Source organism: Balearica regulorum, chromosome 1 (assembly GCF_011004875.1).
Source record: "Balearica regulorum gibbericeps isolate bBalReg1 chromosome 1, bBalReg1.pri, whole genome shotgun sequence".
Lineage (NCBI taxonomy): Eukaryota > Metazoa > Chordata > Aves > Gruiformes > Gruidae > Balearica > Balearica regulorum.
The window spans coordinates 141,499,739-141,515,053 of record NC_046184.1 but is presented as its reverse complement, the minus strand read 5'-3'; positions in this window follow the sequence as shown (position 1 = coordinate 141,515,053).

Genomic DNA, 15,315 nt, shown 5'->3' with positions numbered 1-15,315 from the left:
CCAGTGAGTTTTAAGTAAATTTATAATTGGTTTGAACCTCTAAAGTAATTGTCATGACTTCTGATTACTGCACAGAGAATTAAAAAGTTAACCTCACCCTCACCCCTGAGTGGGACGGGACACCTGCCTTCAGGGCCTGGGTTTCCTGAGGGCCAGCCTTAGCAGTAAAGACTGTAGCAAAGGCAGCATTTAGTAACTCCACCTTCTCTTTATCCTCTGTCACCAAGGCACCCACCTCATTCAGCAGTGGGCCCGCATTTTCCCTAGTCTTTCTTTTGCTTCTGATGTACTTGAAAAAGCCCTTCTTGTTGTCCTTGACATGCCTTGCCAGATTTAATTCCAAGTGGGCCTTAGCCTTCCTTGTTGCATCCCTACATTCTCTGGCTACATCCCCATATTCCTCCCAAGTGGCCAGTCCCTTTATCCACAGTCGGTAAACTTCCTTCTTCCTTTTGATTTTTTCTAGGAGCTCCTTGCTCATTCATGCAGGTCTCCTGTCATCTTGTTATTCAAATCAGTAGCTTCTTCTTCCTCATGTGCTGATGACAGAAAGATGAATGCTGTGAAAACATGGTAGAAACATGACTTTTAGTTGTTTTTTCTGCTGCTGGATTACAGAGGTTTAAGACCAGAGCATAAAAATCTGTACTTAAACAAAAGCTGAAACCTACACAGTTTGAAACCTACACAGTTTGAAACCTACACAGAATGAAACTTTTCGAATATATGAATGAGATTAAGCAAACCTTTGTTAAGCACAGGAAATCTGAGTTTTCAGGACTTTGTAAATTAGCCCGATTGGTGTAGATTTTCATATATTTACAGTAACGTGAATTAACTCCGCTGCCAAAATTCAAGCTCTTTTCTGACGACAAAGAGCTCGAGAACAGGAGTTTCCTGCATAATATAATTTCTGTGCAGCATAATTTGAGAACTAATAGGACTCCAGAGTTGTATAAAAGCAATTTTACCAAACTAACTCAGACTATTCTGTATAAAGCTAAAAATGTATACATTTTCTGCACCTGAGACTTTGTGCAATACAGCAAGCCTGATGCAGAACTAACACCATTCAGAATATAGAAGAATCTCTCAGACTTTCATTAAACACTATGGCCTGACACCATCTCAATTAGGAATTATTTCACATGCTACAGACACAATGGAAAATTTAAACTTGGTCACAGTTCAGATGGCAGAATATCAAGGAGAATTCTTAACCAATAGAAAGAGTTGTAGTTACTAGGCTGATCAAAATTTTATTTGTATGCCCAAAATTCGTTGACTTTGTTAGGAGTCTATTGACTTCTGTGCCTTTAAAAGGGGTTTAAGTGATTACTACAGGATATTGAGCTCCCTCGTGGTACACTGTTTGATCTTTCCTGAACAGAACATTGTTTTGTTTGATATATAACATTTCAACTGAAAATGAAAATCTGAAACACCTAAAATATGGCAGCATTATTTTAAAGCAAATGCATTATTCCGATTAATGACTTAATGCAAATGCTAAATTTTAATTTGTGCATGGATTTTGAAATAACTTGTTCAATGTTAAAATCTGCCAATTTCAGCTATACACATAATTTCTGAATTCCATATTTTCAAATGGCAGCTCTTTAATGATTGTCATATTAAACACCAGAGCTCATTTGAAGATGAACTGATTACATTTCTATTTAACTATTATATTCAAGACTGAATAGATATAGCTCAGCTAGCTGAAATAAATTTGTATGCATAGGACTATATACAAATTCTATGTAAGCATTCTGCATAATGGTTTTGTATGTTGGCAAGCAGAAGATATATATAGTTGAGCTAATGGGATCAGTTGCCACAGCTCCCATTGGCCTTCTGACCACAAGATACAGCTTGGTTAAGAGGCCCTAGCTACTGCCACTTCTCTTTGTCTATATCTCTTATGTCAATAAAAAAGATACATATAATCAAAGAGCTCCTACACCACTGACAGAATATGAAGTATTCTTTCTGTGATTCCATATGATAGACTAAAAGCTAAATCCACCATGAAAAAAACAGTTGAAACACTAAAAAAAAAGGTCACAATCTATAAATATAGAAGTTTAATACCCATATAAAACGTATTTGTAAATGAAATTCAAAGCACCTATTTCCTCTGACTTCTCTTCATCTTTATCTTTGCGTTTTCAGTAAACAAGTCAATGAAGAGCAAATCTTAATGACAGGGTAGGTAGCATGCGCTACAATAAAGAGTTTTTCAGGTTGAATAGATACCTGAGAGATAATACTGAGATGTTTAGGAATAACAAGTCTCATTCTTATTATTATATGATTATAATTTTCTTATTGTATGATATATAATTGAATGATAATATTTTAAAGTACTGTAGTTCCCAAGAACTATTTATAGGTAAAAACAAATAAATTATTCAGCCTTGATTGAAATCATCCTTCAGCCCAGAAGTAAAAGATTCTTGAAACTAAATACACACACCTAAATTCTTTCTTTACATTGTGTGACATAAAGGCAAAATTGACATCTGCAAAATTCTGATCTTATTTTGGCATGATTGGATGGACTATTGGGTATTGCACTATATAGAATTTTTTTCTGAACTGGTGGTGTCATCCTCATGATGTTGAAAGACTGAAGTTCCTGTAGCCTTTCAAAAAGAACATGTGGGGCGACATGTGTGAAAGAAACATGAATTGAGGGTAATATGTGAATTAGAGAGGCCTGAGCTGGTGAGGCACAAAGGAATGAATGTGTAACAGCCAGCACACTTGAGAGCAACTCCTCCAAAAAACAGCGCTGACCTAAGGTCGTGCAGGGTGAGATTTGAGCAAGAAGCGAACACGTTCTGTTCAGAAGCTTCGGTGTGCACTCAAGCAGCACTACTGCTGACATACAGACATAGTGTGCTGGCTAAGAAAATATTTTCTACTGTTGGGCATACTTAGCTGGGTTCACTGGTTTAGGCATAACGATCAGCTGATGAGTCATGCTGCATCTGGTTCTTGGGAAACTTTGTCACAAGTAACTCCCTGCAGAAATGACCACTTTTATATGCCACTAGTATAAGATTATTTTAAAAGCGCAAAAATAAAGTTAAAAAAGTTTATTTGCCATCAGTTAGACACAAAGTGAAACATTCTGAACTAGCACAATGTAACACTTGGTGTGCTTAGAGACTGGGGAAATAGGAAATGTCAGCAGCATCTAGCTAAATCAGCTTACAATTCCAAGCTAATTAGTCTTAAACATGAACTTTCTGAATTTGGAGGCTTAAATTAAATTTTCAGTGTTAAGCTTGCATGGATTTTCTCTTTTAATATGGATAGAAGACCACAACTTCTGAGGTTGCTATGTAACCCTGACAGTTTATTTACCTTTTTCCCCACAGACTCTTAGTATATTCTAGCTATATCAACCTTTAGTATTTAAATTAAAATTTGAAAAGCAGCTAGGTTGCTAGTGGAAGTAAATAAATTGTGCAGAAGTTAAAAAATACTACCCATACAGTGTTCTCCTACCTAAGCAAAAGTGCTAAAAAACTAAGAGCCTGAAAATTTATGTATATATTCAAAAATATTTTCCCTCTAAAGCGTAAGTGATAATATTTTGCTAGCTCATTTTTAAACTCATTTTTCACAAGTAGCACCAGCTTCTAGCTATGCATATACAGAGGAATACATGCACTGAGCCTGACTTTGTTAGAGCATATGAGCACTTCTGATAACTGTGCTGTCACTGATGTGCTTGTGAAGGGTTCTATGTCCACAAACACATTATAACCATAATATTACAGTCCTGGGTTTTGTCCCATCTGGTAGTAACTTGGCAATTTACATGCATTTCCATGTAGCTCAAAGGAGTTCACTGAACAATAATTAATTTTCTGAATTACAACTGGTGTAAAACCTAGATTTGGCAGTTTCAGTTCCTAACTTTCTGACACTTATATATCCATGTTCCCATGTTTAAGAAGAGCAATAAGTTTCTTTTACACAAGTAAAGTCTCACAAGATGAAAAGGAAAAGCTGAGGATAAAAAAAACATGGACTACAGAAAGATGCAAATGTGAATTCTTCTGTGAAGAATTTAGTTCAACTGGGAGCCCATTTGTCATGCAAGGATTTTATCCTCTTACCAGAGGTCAAAAGATCTTCTGTCAGAAACAACTTTTTTGTAGTTCTGTTATGGACTTGTTCTGTGATCATGACCAATTCTTTTGGCCTTACTGGCACAATCTCCTCATCAGTACAGTGGGGATAATGTAGCTATCCAGCAGAAATATCCTCAGCACTAATAAATAAATAATAATATCATTACATATATAATTGTATTATATGTGTATTATTAATAATTTATAGTTATTAATTAATACTTGTACACCAGTGCATGCAGAATGAGAAACAAACAGGATGAATTGAAAGCGTTGATCAGCTCCCAGAGCTACCATATCATTGTTAGTGAGATTTGATGGAATGACTCCCATAGCTGGAGTGCTGGGATGGAGCGTTACAGGCTGTTCAGAAGGGATAGGCAGGGCAGGCAAAGCGGAGGTGTCACGCTATATGTAAGGGAGAGGTTTGACTGTACAGCCCTTACAGTTAGGGATGCTGTGGTTGGGAGCCTCTGGGTAAGGATTAGGGGGATGGAAAACAAAGGAGATGTTGTGGTGTGTGTCTATTACCGATCACCCAGCAAGGATCTAAGTGCTGATGAGTTATTCTATAGGCAATTGGGAGAAATCTCTGGATCAGTAGCCCCTGTCCTTATGGGAGATTTCAACTTCCCAGACATCAGCTGGGAATATCATACTGCTGTGACAAGCAGGCCTGGGAAATTCTTGAACCTTGTAGGAGATATAACTTCTTGTCACAAGTATTCAGTGAGCCAGCTAGGAAAGATGCCCTCCTAGACTTGCTGTTTGTGAATAGACAAGGAGTGGTGGGAGATATGATGGTAGGTGGCTGTCTTGGCCTCAATGATCACAAAATGGTTCAGTTTAAAATTTTTGGTGTAATGAGGAAAAAGGTCAGTAGAGTTGCTACCCTGGATTTCAGGAGAGCAAAGTTTAAGCTATTCGGGGAACTATTTAGCAGAGTACCCTGGGAATCTGCCTTTGAGAGCTTAAGAGTCCATGAGTGCTGTTCAGTCTTTAAGAACCACCTTTTAGAAGCCCAGGAGCAGGCAATTCGACTGTGTCGCAAGTCAAGCAAGCAGGTCAGAAGACCAGCTTGGCTGAACAGGGAACTCATCATGGAGCTCAAGAGGAAAAAGAAATTGTAGAACCCTTCCACCTGGAACTAAACCTATTCTATTCTATTCTATTCTAATTTATTGCACATTAGACAGAGATAAGAAATGATACCTGGATGCTGAATATTACCCACAACATGTTTAATCTCCATTTGATTGCAACAGTGAACATCTAAGTACTAGGAAGTACACTACACTTTCCTTCCTTAAGTCAAACGGTATACTGAAGGTACAAGTTTATTCTCACAGTGGTGTACTAGTTTTGCACACAGGGAAAACAAGAAGTCTGGCATCCCAAGCTGTGATCTGATTGTGTTAGAAAGTTATTATCAGATACATTCTGGAAAAGGGCTGAGAAGCACATGTAATTAACTGCTTGCAACTGGATTATGTAGGTCTGGGATAACTGAAACAGAGTTGAGCCTAGATACATCACACCGGGATATTTGTGGTCTCACATCAGCCATGTGAAGTGTAATGTACCATGAGGAATTATATTAATATCTTTCTTTTTTTTTTTTTCAGATGAATTAATTAGACTCTCATATTAGTGATTATGATTTGTAATAATAGCTGGATTCTATTAATAGCAGCTTAATAAATGGAAGATGTTCTAAGAAATATTGGTTGTGACCTGTGTCTTTCCCAGCTTGATCTACAAGGGAAATGGAATTTACAACAGCAGCCATTTACAGACAGTTGAAAATGACTGTGTCTTGAAATGCCCCAAATGACCAAATTCTCTAATTGGCTTTTGAATTACAGTAGTCCTGAAATCTGATTGTAGCCTATTCTACAGAGCAGCTAGTGGCTAATGGGAGAAGAAAGCTCTGGATGGAGCAGCCAGCAGCTCATTCCTCTCTGCTAACTTTCTTTTGCAAAAATTGACTTTGTGTTCTTTTTTCCACAACATCTCTTTGTTTATGAAACTTTGAGTTTTATATACAACTTGTATACAACTTATATAAAAACTTATGCAAACCAGCACATCTGGACCAATTCCATACAAGAGTACTGGGAATTAGCTGGAAAGGCCTTGGAAAAAGTTCTGGACAATATTGGAGATAAACTGAACAAAATTTAAACCATAATTAATTAAATGGTGAGAATATAACTATTGGTAGTCAACATGATTTACTGGAATATAAATCTTGTCAAGCAAATCTGATTTCACTGTCAGCCTTGATAAGATTATAGATTCAGTAAGTAGAGCTGAAATTACATGAAGTGTTTGACTTAATGCCATATGACATTCTAATGAAAGGATTGAAGCACACAACAAGTATATCATGAGATGCCTAATGGACAGGTGAGTTGTTATGGAATTTTCTTTTATATGGTGTTCTGCAGAGATCCATATTGGGCATGGTTCTGTTCATCATATTCATTGATGACTTGGTAATAAATATAAATCACTACTGATAAAATGCACTGGAAAGAAGGTGCACAAACCATATGTGTGGAATGATTAAAAAAGCATAGCTGACTGAACTTAAAACAATGTCTCACAGCAAAGTAATAGCAAAGAAAGTACCAATTATAATAGTAAATGTGTAGAGGTGGAATGGTAAATACATCTGTGGGATATTAGTTTAGATTTGTGTGATTAGTATTGTCATTTCACAAGAAAAAGCTATAAACTTTTTTTGGGGAGAAAGGTAATCTTTTAGTTGAAAATATGATATGTTTGAAAACGTATACTGGAACGTATACTGACTGGAAAAGGGGAAATATAACCCCCATTTTTATGAAGGGAAAAAAGGAAGAGCCAGGGAACTACAGGCCAGTCAGTCTCACCTCCGTGCCTGGCAAGATCATGGAGCAGATCCTCCTGGAGACCATGGTCAGGCACATGGAAAGTAAGGAGGTGACTGGTGAAAGCCAACACAGCTTCACTAAGGGCAAATTGTGCCTGACAATCTTGGTGGCCTTCTATGATGGGGTGACAGCGTTGGTTAACAAGGGAAGAGCAACTGACATCATCTACCTGGACTTGTGCAAGGCATTTGACACTGTCCCGCACGACATCCTTGTCTCTAAGTTGGAGAGACACGGATTCCACAGATGGACCACTCAGTGGCTGGATGGTTGCACTCGAGGAGTTGTGGTCAACAGCTCAATGTCCAAGTGGAGACCAGTGACGAGTGGTGTTCCTCAGGGGTTGGTACTGGGACCGGCACTGTTCAACATCTGTAAAGGTCCTGCACGTGGGTCGGTGCAACCCCAAGCATAGCTATAGGCTGGGCGAGGAATGGATTGAAAGCAGCCCTGAGGAGAAGGACTTGGGGGTTTTGGTTGATGAGAAGCTCAACATGAGCCGGCAGAGTGCTCTTCCAGCCGAGAAAGCCAACCATGTCCTGGGCTGCATCAAAACCAATGTGACCAGCAGGTCGAGGGAAGTGATTCTGCCCCTCTACTCCGCTCTTGTGAGAACCCACCTGGAGTACTGTGTCCAGCTCTGTGGGCCCCAGTACAAGAGACACATCGAGCTGTTGGAGCGAGTCCAGAGGAGGGCCACAAAGCTGATCAAAGGGCTGGAGCACCTCTGCTATGAAGACAGGCTGAGAGAATTGGGGTTGTTCAGCCTGGAGAAAAGGAGGCTCCAGGGAGACCTTATTGCGGCTTTTCAGTACGTGAAGGGACCTACAGGAACGATGGTGAGGGACTGTTTATCAGGGAATGTGGTGACAGGACAAGGGGTAATGGGTTTAAGCTGAAGGAGGGTCGATTTAGATTAGATGTTAGGAAGAAATTCTTTACTGTTAGAGTGGCACTGGAAGAGGTTGCCCAGAGAGTTTGTGGATGCCCCATCCCTGGAAGTGTTTAAGACCAGGTTGGATGAGGTTTTGGGCAATGTGGTCTAGTGGAGGGTGTCCCTGCCCATGGCAGGGGAGTTGGAACTAGATAACCTTTGAGGTCCCTTCCAACCGAAACCATTCTATGATTCTATGATTCTAAAAAAGAACCCACTAAACACCCCTAACGATAATGACTCTGAAATACAGTATTCAGTTTTGCTGCTAACCCTTTAAAATGGTGTGGAACAACTAGGCCAAGAAAAGCTAGACACTGCACCTGCATTAATGTTTAATTTATGTTAGGAGAGCAGTTTTAGAGGAAATCTCCCAATTCTAAGCTGCCATTGTGGTTTGGTTCACACAACAGGGCCATCTCAGAGTACACGGACAGGGCTGTATGTGGGTGTAGGAGAAGATGCATGCTGGGAATGCAGCAAATATGACAGATGTTGATGGGCTTTCAGTCCACACATCCAGCCTAGAGCTTGCTCAGAGTAAAACTCCCCCAAATACTTGTAGAGCAGATATTGGCCCTTTAAGTAACAGGTTTTTTTACAAATCTAATCCTATGGTCTGTGATAATGTTGTCCCAAAAGTTGGATCTTTTATCTGGTGTGCAGTACGCCAATATACACACAGAGCAGAGGTATTTTATTTATTTCATGCCTGCACAGAGATGAGTGCTAGGTGGCAATTCCACAAAGCTAGCACACCACACACAGAATCTACCACATATTTATCTTGTTACAGGATTAGAAAAATCCACCTAAATTTATGCTAATTGGTTATTTATCAGGTCTTATTTTCCTCCCCCAAAAGCCCAAAGACACTGAAAATCCTCCTCCCAAAATGATCTATTCCCTCAAATTTCAAAACTTTTATTTTCATACCAAAGGAAAAAAAATCCATTATCACAGGGCAGGAGTATCATTGATTATGATTAGTTGCTGGATGGAAATGTGGAATGGAATGTGGAATGTTAAATTTTCTACCTGTAGAAATGAATGCCTTTTTGGAAGATGCACTTTAGAATTGTGCTTTAGCCATTTACACATTCTTTGATTCAGTATTGGTAAAACTGGTAAATTGGTATATATATGATTCCGAAGGATAAATGGGTGGGTTTTGTGTAAAAAAAATAAGGAAGTTACTGTTGGAGTTGTATTTGTGGAGATAAATCACTATTTAAGGGTAAAGAGCTTAAAGGTTACACTTTTTGATGGATATTACTACTGTGAAATATGACTTTTCAACCACCAAAATTATTTTAAATTTCCACATGTTTAGTGAAACCTGTTTGAAAATATATACTTAACTGAAATCCAGTGTGCTTTTTTTTAAAAAAAAAAAAAAAAAAAAAGAAAATCTTGCTAGACTATTATAAAAATGTATTGTTTAAAAGGAGTTCAATACATTTATTTCAATTTTTCTGGAAGCCTACAGGATGCTAAAGCTGGGGAGGAAAAAAATACCTTTTGTAAAGCTGTTTAATGTTCTGGACAGCAAGTGGTGCTGCTGCACATAGAATAAAGAATGGTTAAAAAACAAAGAGAAAGAAGAAAATCCATATTGAGAAATTATTGTCATCTATCTCATGTAGAATGAATATCTGAAGCATAGTTATAGTGATATATATGTAGAATACCACTAGAGTAGTGGTAGGTAAATTCCTTGTATATCAAGCACTTAAAGGTATTAAGGGAACTGATTGGATAAACAAAAAGAAAATAGCTTTTCAGTGTTTCTTATGTTAATCCATGACATATGCAAAATCTTAAGCAGCAACTGGGAGATTTTAATCAAAATCACCAGCTTACAGTCTCATTTGGCAGAAAACCTGATTTGAGTGTAAAAAAAATTAATAATAATAATAATAATAACAATAATAATTGTTAATTAAAAAAATTAGCTAGATTTTAGTAGTAATAGTTCAAACTATTACTTTACTTGAATGCTTTTGATTTTAAGTTTTTTTTCCTGGTACTTGCATAAATGATTGATTAAGATCTGAAACAGCTTTGTTTTATCTTTTATTGTATGTTAACCTCTTACGGTCGTAGAACATTGGATCAAGAATTAAATATATATATATATGTATACTTAATTATCCGGGAAACTGTTTCAGTAGCATAGAAAATAATTTCATGCAAAAATATATCCTATTAATCATGTATGTTATTTTGATGTCTTGCTATTCCATACTTTTACATAGTAAGATATCAAGTTCCTACCTGCAAGAGTTATTTGTGTGTTATTTGATAGAGATACAGCTAAAAAGAAACAACACCTTTTTTTGGTTATACTACTGCCGTGGTTTTGTCTGAGACAGAGTTAATTTTCTTTCTAGTAGCTGGTATGGTGCTGTGGTTTGGATTTAGGATGAGAGCGATGTTGATAGCACTCTGATGTGTTTAGGTGTTGCTGGGTGGTTGTAGTGCCTACACCAAGTCAAGGACTTTTCAGCTTCTCACGCCCTGCCAGGTGCAGCAGAAGCTGGGAGAGCACAGCCAGGACAGCTGGCCCGGCTGGCCACAGGGACATTCCCTGCCATAGAACGTCAGGCTCCCCTGAGAACTGGCGGAGTGAGCCATGAGGCGGGATCGCTGCTTGGAAACAGACTGGGCACCCAACCCAACCAGGTTGGGTTTTTTAACTTCCATCGTCGTGAGCAATTGCATTTGTGCATCACTTGTATTATTATTATTGTTGTTGTTGTTGTTGTTGTTGTTGTTATTGATTTGTTTTCCTATTAAACTGTCTTTATCTCAACTCACGAGGTTTTTTCCATTCTCCTCCCCATCCCCTTGGGAGCATCCCTTGGGGCAGAAGGAGTGAGCAAGAGGCTGCGTGGTGCCTAGTTACTGGCTGGGGTTAAACCATGACAACTGCCTAGCCAAATAATGAACTGCATGATGTCATTCTCAACTATCTAAAATGGTATTTCTGCACATTCATATGTATTTTGATCTATGTTATTTCCACACAATAAGGTTTGGGGTTTTTTAATCTAACTTTTCTTTAAAATCTACCAGAACTGACAAATTATCTCAGGGAATGGAACATGGACCACAGACAAAAGCTATGCCCCTTGTATTTTAGTATGCTCTTTAGATCCATGTTGTCTGCTATATAAAGCCACCATAATGAACTTTTTACCCCTAAAAAAATGTACAGATGTATTCCTTTCAAAAAAAAAAAAAATGGTGAAAGATATGTGAATAGGATTTCAATTTTTTATGGACACTTAATTCAGAGCCATCAGGCACTGAAAGTTCAAATGCAAAACACAACAGTCAAACTTAAGGGGACATTACATCCCAATGATGTGGGAATCTTCCTGTTTTATTTTCCATTGGACTGGGCACTGGTTACCAGAGCAGCAGCTAGGGGAAGCTGTACGGTACCAGTTTCCAAGGCAGAGATCATAACCCTTATGTAACGCTGAATCTTATAAATAGAAATGGAAAAAAAAGATTATTGTCCTTGAACTATGCCCAGACATGCATACAAAAGTGTAACACTGAACCTGTAAGAGCAGAAAAGATTAGGAATCACTTCCATAAAGCCTGATAAACAGCCTATAGGTCTACCCCTCTGCACTACTTCTTTGCATAGCAAAACAGTTTCTTAACTGGAAGTTGTGCATTTTCCTTGTGTGGTGTAGCGCAGGTACGAAAGAATCTGTCCTAATTTAATACTCCCTGAACTTCAGCTTTTGGGATATTTTCCTGAGGATATATTCACATATTCTGCCTGACTGCCCACATTATAGGACTCTCCTGCCTTCGTTCTACCCGAGTCTGAAAAAGGAGTGTATCCCCACCTGATCTTCAGTTATTGCTTTTGTTCCACCCTTCCTCAGTTTGCCCTTTAGGGTGTACCCACCACCAACAGTCACTTGCCAAGGTGATCAGCTCCAGTGCAAGTGCATTCCACAGCAGAGCAGGCGATGGTATCATACAGGGGATTTATTAGCTGGGGAAACCCCGGGGGAGCACAGAGACCCACCAGGAGCTGGCAGCTCTCATGAGAGCGGCTGACAAGGCATGGATGGGGCCAGGAGTAATGTCAGCCACCCCACTCCCACAAAAGGGAAGAGTGACAAACGTCATCTAACTGGACTTGTGCAAGGCATTTGACACCGTCCCGCATGATATCCTTGCCTCTAAATTGGAGAGACATGGATTTGATGGACAGATCACTCAGTGGATAAGAAATTGGCTGGATGGTTGCACTCAAAGAGTTGTGGTCAACGTCTCAATGTCCAAGTAGAGATCAGTGATGAGTGGTGTTCCTCAGGGGTCGGTACTGGGACCAGCACTGTTCAACATCTTTGTCGGCGACATGGACAGTGGGATCGAGTGCACCCTCAGCAACTTTGCTGACGACACCAAGCTGTGTGGTGTGGTCGACACGCTGGAGGGAAGGGATGCCATCCAGAGGGACCTTGACAGGCTGGAGAGGTGGGCCCGTGTTGAACTGCATGAAATACAACAAGGCCAAGTGCAAGGTCCTGCATATGGGTCGGTGCAATCCCAAGCACGACTATAGGCTGGGCAAAGAATGGATTCAGAGTAGCCCTAATGAGAAGGACTTGAGAGTATTGGTGGATGAGAAGCTCAACATGAGCCGGCAGTGTGCGCTTACAGCCCAGAAAGCCAACCGTGTCCTGGGCTGCATCAAAACCAGTGTGACCAGCAGGTCAAGGGAGGTGATCCTGCCCATCTACTCTGCTGTCATGAGACCCCACCTGGAGTACTGCGTCCAGCTCTGGGGGCCCCAGTACAGGAGCTGTTGGAGAGAGTCCAGTGGGGGGGCATGAAGCTGATCAGAGGGCTGGAGCAACTCTCCTGTCAGGACAGGCTGGGAGAGTTGGGGTTGTTCAGCCTGGAGAAGGCTCTGAGGAGACCTTATAGCAGCCTTCCAGTACCTGAAGGGGCCTACAGGAAAGATAGTGAGGGACTGTTTATCAGGGAGTGTAGTGACAGGACAAGGGGTGATGGGTTTAAGCTAAAGGAGGGTCAATTTAGATTAGATGGTAGAAAGAAAATCTTTACTGTTAGAGTGGTGAGGCACTGGAACAGGTTGCCCAGAGAAGCTGTGGATGCCCCCTCCCTGGAACTGTTCAAGGCCAGGTTGGATGGGGCTTTGGGCAATGTGGTCTAGTGGAGGGTGTCCTTGCTCATGGCAAGGGGGTTGGAACTAGATGATCTTTAAGGCCTCTTCCAACCCAAACCATTCTATGATTATATAATTCCATAATTCTAAGATTCTGTGATTCCATGATTGCTTTCATGTACCAGTCTGTCAGGGCAAGAGGCCAAAGTTAATTCTTCAGGTTAAGTCCTTTACCTATTGTTATTTGTCAAATAATAACATACATCTCAGTCTTTTCTTGGATGAAATTCTTGGATTATTTTAAGAGGGACTGGTTAATACATAAAAGATGAATACATGAAAGAAAGAAAGCATCAACAGATCAGACCTGCAAGAAAATATTCAAAACTATATAGATTTGCTGCATTATAAATACATTGGGCTTATTGTTAATACTCTCTTATTTCCAGCTGATTTTCTGTATTGTATTTTAAGAGAAGAAGGATGAAATATAGCACTTTCTCAAGATCGAAGGGTTTTAACAGACAATATCTCCCAGGCATGTTTAGGTACATTGCTTAAATAAGCAGATAATCAAATGGAAGAAACATCTCACAACCAAAACATAAACAGAAATGGCCAAAGTTGACTGCTGAGTCTTTTCATGAATAAATTACAGTCAAAGTGAATTTTTTACTGAGGAGGCAATCCCTAATCAGTTTTATCTGTGCTAGTTTGTGCCACATTTTATTTCCTGAATTCTGCTTGTCTTCCTTCTGAATTTGGACTATGAACCCTCCCACTAAGAAATAAAGAATGCAATTGGTAATGAATAGTGGGAGTGTCTCCTTTTCAGTATTTGTTCTTGTTGAATTTTTGTCACATTATGACTATGGCTTTTCCAAATACTTTTCTGGGAGTAAGAAAAATAATTATTCTAGGTAAATAATGTTAGTGGTCATCTTCCTGTCTTTCTAATATATTGGTAACATGCTGCAAAATACAATAACTCACAAAACTTTGTCCTGAGGCAGAAAGTGCCTCATTCGAAGTTATTTTGGCCATTAATAGCTAAGGTAGACCTCATCTATAATTTACCACAGAAAACTCCAAGGAGTAACAGTAGCTCAGAATATATTTAGCAAACATTTATGTGTTGGAATCTTCTATTTTTCCTCCAACTCGCTTCCAAAATGCCAGAAGGAACACATCCCTCTGGAATGAAATAGCAGGAAACTTACGCATGACTCCTTCACTTGCTTCCTTCAGGAGGGTTAATCATTTCTCTGTGTTAGGTGAGAAGTAGCACACAGTGGTCAGCATAAAAACAGAGAACAGTTTCAGTCTCAGGGGAAACTCCTTGCATCTTATACACTGAGTACGAACTGTTAATGCAGTAGGTGAGAGGAAGCAGCACAAAAGCCCCTGAGCATCACACTGAAAGGCTTCAGCTGAACACCATGTTTCATAAAATTGCCCATGGAATACTCCCATAACTCAGACTGGGGCACCCCTGAGAATCATAAACAGTTTATCTTTTCCCCTTTTGAAAATATATATAGGACTCATTGCCCAGGCTTAGGTCAAAGAATCTCACTAGCTTCCTCTCTCTTCATCTCCTTTCCTCCACTGCCCCTCTTACCCAAATATATGTGTATACTTACATGTTTTGGCTACTCCTGCCACTAGTCTAAGGACCAGGCTCAGTAGATTTACCTAACCTTTCTTAAATGATGTTTGGAAGAGACAGAGTATTGAGTAAAGGCATAATCATCATTGCAAGATCAAGAAACAGTCATGGTGATAATTGCAGTAGTTTCTAGGATGAGAAAGCTAAAATGCAATTTAAATTGTATTCTTTAAGCTCACCCCTCAAAGGAAAGCGAGACCGTGCAGTAATATTACCTTAACTTGGGGGTATAACTTGTTAATAAAAGGGGAAAGAAAAAAGAGGTAAGAGTGGGAGACACTAACAGAAACTGAGCCAGACTTCTACATGAAGAAGTGTAAAATAATATATTTCATTATTGGTTTAGCTTATTGAAAGACTACTATCCATAACCATACTGTGTATCTGTTGCGGTGATATCTGTCCTACTGACTTACAGGATTAATGCTTGAAATCTCTCCACTCTTTTTGAGTGTGTGGATTTTAACAACATAGAAATT